A 4,786-nucleotide genomic window follows, 5' to 3' on the forward strand; every position below is an offset into this window, starting at 1 on the left:
TCCTCAGGTGATGGGCATCTTGGTTGTTTCCAAGATTTGGCTATCACAAATTATGCTGCTATAATAAAGCCATGTAGTAAAGCCATGCTGTTATGTTGAGCTGTAGGGGACTCAGGTCAACAATTTCTGACATTGACAGTCAAGCGGAAGACCCAATACTATTATTGGCTACTGGACTCTTTTAGAATATTTTGCTGAGTTTACACACCTATTATATTCAAATAACAGAAATTAAGAAAAAAAGGGGATACAAATGAATGTCCATTTTGTATCTGTGTATTCAAAGTGGTTAGGATAGATATATAGTTACATTCTCTTAATGAACAGAGGGATTTGTTCTAATGGTGTTTGTAAATAGGATATCATGTCTGTATCTTGTACAGCAATTAACCACTAGGAAGAATGTATGCAATGTATTAATTATTAAAACTGTCCTACCAGTTTGATTTGAAACTGTCTCATTGCTATTTTTTCTCAATAAAATTATGAAAAAAAGATAGCACGTTTTCTTTTTTGCTATTTTATTACTAGCTATCATGAAAGCATCCAACAAAAGAAAACCTTCACTGTTTCTTTTTGTAGAAAAAAAGGGGAGAGATTATACAGATTCTTTTAAAAATGACTGGATTATTCAAAATGCAATGAGTACTGTGTAAAAATGATGATTTTATTAAACATTACTGGTAGAGTAATGTTATGACATACCCACGTTATTGGTAGTCTATAGTCTTCAAATACGAACTATCTTTAAATGAAGATTTTCTATTATAAAGAGACACTTGTTATGAGTTTTCACTTCATTTTAGTGTCATTTTATAAATAATATATGTGTGTACTCTTAGCTAATAAAAATGTATTTACTATGTCCAATGCCTAGCACACAGTAATGACCCAGCAAGTATGCCTCATGCTTGTTTCTGCAATCCTTGCTCAGTCCCATTCCCTGGCAAAGCTAACTGGTAAGTTTGTGGTCATCTACCTAAACAATTTTCCAGAACTCAAAATCTACATTCATGATATCTATGCCTGTTTTTGCAACCATCAGAACTGCTGTAGATACAAAGAAATATTTTTCAGTTGATGACGAGTGAGATTTCGGTAGCCAAAATCATCTAATAGTTTCAGTTCAACCACAAAGAAAAATTGCTACTTCTGCAAAAATCATTTGATACTTGGGCCGGGGAGATGGCTCAGTGGAATAAGCACTTCCCTGGCAAGCACAAGGGCCTGAGCTCAATCCCCGGTTCCACCAAAAAAAAAAAATCATTTGATACCATAAGTATCCTGTGTGTCAGTGGAAAGGAAGAGAAGAGAGGATTTCACTTGTCATTCCCAAGCCCATTTAATGGAAAATGACATCACCATTTTTTATGTGGAGCTGGCACCTTTTTCACTATTCCTTTCCATCTAGTATTACATTCACTTCTTGAGTTGATATGTTTCTACTAAAACCTAGAAAACATTCAATTTATCAGTATGTGTTTAAGGCTGATCAAGAAACTTAAAAGGATGTTTATTTTCTTAGGCTGCGAAGCCCATACTGGAAGATCAGCTCAAGGCTATGACAGAATCATTGCTTAGGGTGTTTTTTGTTTTGCTGTATCTGCTTCTACCATGTTACCATGTTATTTTTTTTACAAAGGTGCTTCACCTGAAAAGAGGCTGCTACAACCTTCAAGCACATGTTTATTACAAGTAACAAAAAAATAAAGGCAATTGTAATGGATGAAACGTGTGTTAAAACATCTTCCATCATAAAACCGGTATCTTTCCAAAGAATCTCCCCTTAGGCCTCACTTAACACCTCTAACAAACTAGGATACTGGGTAGGTACTGAGCACCATGGGGAAGTAATACCGTAGATTGTCACCCTGAAAGGGTGGCAGTTTTCTTAGTAATGCAGAAGTGAAAGCTGGATATTGCTAAATATCCATGGGAAGTTGTACTGTCCAATATTTTTGTCCAAATACTAAATTTCTTTCTTTCCCCTTTTTTAGACAGTCATGCTATGCAGTTCAGGCTGGCCTTGAGCTCACTTTGAAAATATCAAATTTCTGTGTGCAAGTACTTAGTCTTCTGAGCCCCAGATATCAGGAATATAAAACTATCTTCTAATTGTCCCCCTGCTTTGGGTCTCATTCTCTGCAAAATCTTACAATGGAAATTTGTAAACACTTTTTTTTTCTATAAAAAGCAATGTAATATATAATTCAGGCTTTGTGAGCCCTATAACATTGTACCCAACTGCTTAGTTCTGCTAGTGCAGTCCCCAAATAACCATAGGTAATCTTTAAAGGAATGAATGATGCCCTACATCAGTAAAGCTTTATTTATGAAGTTAGATATTTGACCAGATTTCCTTCACTTGCTTCCACTGATCCTTGTTCTACAATATCATTAGCTTTTTATTTCTGAAATCAAAGTCAATGTACTATCTTCTATGTTGAGGCAGAAAATATATTGATTTTTCCCTCCACCAACTTTCACATCCATTTCTATGTATCCAATGTGCACTATGTGCTACTCCAGTGATTTCTGTGTTTTTGCTTTTTCCACAAAGATGAGCTTAAACACATAAACAGACTAATAAAATGAAATGCTCAATATGTAGCTGAAAGCTTGCCCAAATACTCTTTTAATATATTCTTGTCTGAAACCATAGCTGTAAGAGAATTAAAATGTTGGTTGTTTTTTCAACCAGTTTAGGTATTAGACGTTGGGCCCTAAATTTTTGACCTCACAGTAAGAGAATTTAAGAATATCAGATCTTCTCCAGTCCTGGCTTCCTGCTCAGTGTACACATTATGACTTCCAAGTTATGGAGTACTGTAGTTGTTAGGTTTTTCAGTGAGACAAAGAGATAGAAAAAATGAAAGAGGCCTTTATTGTGCAAACAGGTAAGACCACAGGAAAGGAGAGCTGTGGAGCTTTGGAGAACCCTGCTATGGTAACAAAGGCTATATAGAGCAAGAATGGAGGTGAGGCTTAGGGGGCAGTCAGCAAGATGTGACAGATAGTGATTGGGCAGCAGGCAGGAGCAGGGAAACAGGATACTGCGAAAGGAAGTAGGAAGTTGTAATTTGACCAGAGAGGAAGAAGGCGGAGCACAGAACATGGCCTCTTGATTTAGCAGAATTTTTAACAAAGGCAGAGAAAAAATGTAAGTATTTTCTTAAGTTTATTTTTCTGCATAAGAGAAAAGTATCATCTTTTTGGCTCTTTCTACAAATAACTTTTTCACATCACAGATACATAACAAGGTGACTGGAGAAAGGATCTGGGATTTCAGCATTTCACTTGTAGTCTATCAAGAATTAAGCCACTTACCTTTTCCCAGTACTTTGAGTAATACATATGAAGTGCATAGAATTTTTTAAAATATGTAATTTAAAAGAAAACTGAATATCTGCACGGTTTTGGTTTTCCTTGGAAATTAAAAACTTTTCTTGATTTACCTGAATTTAATTATTGCTCTATTAATAATTTCTGCAATTCAATAATTCTATTGTGTAAAGGCAGAGAAAACTCAAAAGTAAATAAAGTAAGTAAATTCATGGCATTATTTCAAATGAAGAATCTGTTTTGTTTTGTTGAGACAGAGTCTCGCCATGTAGTTTACACTGGCCTTGACCTCACCATGAAGCCCAGGCTGAATCTGAACTCATAGTCCTCATGTCTAAGGCTGCTGAGTACTAGGATTACAGGTATAAACTCTTGTACCTGTGAATGAGAAAAAAAATATTTTCTTCTTACTTTGTTCTTGTTTGTCCAATTGAAAAATATATTTTTTGCTCTGATAAAATAAGACTTCTAAATCTCATACACTTTCCTCAAATTTTTGCAGAGGTTATATTTTGTTTGGTGATTCTTCAGTTATTTCTTGATGCCCAGTGTATTCTTCAGAATCCAGGTAATGGCTAAGACTAGTTTGTTACCACTCATACCCATTATCTGTACTTAGATTATTTTCTGTTAGTAACTTCTTTGTTAGAAAAAAGAAACATGGCCTCACATTACGGCAGTCTTCTCTGTGTCTCACGATGTGTCTGGAAGCCTTAGGAATAAAACACTTTCTCTAATACATACTCTGCCATAATTTCTGCCCCTTCTTGGTTAGGCTTTATTCCTTTGTGCTCCTTGGTGCTGATGTGTTCTTTCATATTCTATTCCTTTGTGCTCCTTGGTGCTGATGTGTTCTTTCATATTCTATTCCTTTGTGCTCCTTGGGTTCTTCCTCTTAAAAGTTACTTCTCCATAGTGTTCCTACGAAGAGCGCCTTAGGACTGTCTTTGTAAGGGAGAGGAGGATGGACCAAGGGACTTTCAGCCCTTTTTAAGGCTCAGGAAATTCTGTTCCTAGGTTTCACAGGAATTCTTGCACACTAAGGTTAACAGTGCCCAGCCTGTCAAATCTTTCTCAACTCTCCGTGGCGACTAATAAATCTGAATTATTCTGGGCTCTCCCCAGGCTTGCTAGTGCTGATCCCTGAGTTCTATGTTCTGTGATCCACAGGGAGCAATTGCTTTCTTCCCTGAGGTACTGCTGGCTGAGACGTCGTCTGCCACTCTCCAGCAGATGCAAGAGCCATGTGGCTCTTTGAAGAGAACTAAAAGAGGCTGAGGATTTTAAATCAGCAAAGGAAGAAGCTCTGATTATTCAAACTTTTTATAAATGTTCAAATTCAGAGCATGATTTCATTAATACCTATAATATACCTCATGCTCACTAATATTCATGCATATTAAAATTAAATACATAAAGTACCTACTCAAATTCAGTCAGACTA

The 4,786-nt window shown here is 36.2% G+C and overlaps 1 protein-coding gene across 2 annotated transcripts in view; it reads right to left on the bottom strand.

Annotated features, from left to right (window-relative positions):
* Positions 1–4,786, bottom strand: part of Cdh18 (cadherin 18) — a 357,410-nt gene that overhangs the window by 243,512 nt on the left and 109,112 nt on the right. The window lies entirely within an intron of this gene.

Source organism: Octodon degus, unplaced genomic scaffold (genome assembly GCF_000260255.1).
Source record: "Octodon degus isolate 3935 unplaced genomic scaffold, OctDeg1.0 scaffold00143, whole genome shotgun sequence".
NCBI lineage: Eukaryota > Metazoa > Chordata > Mammalia > Rodentia > Octodontidae > Octodon > Octodon degus.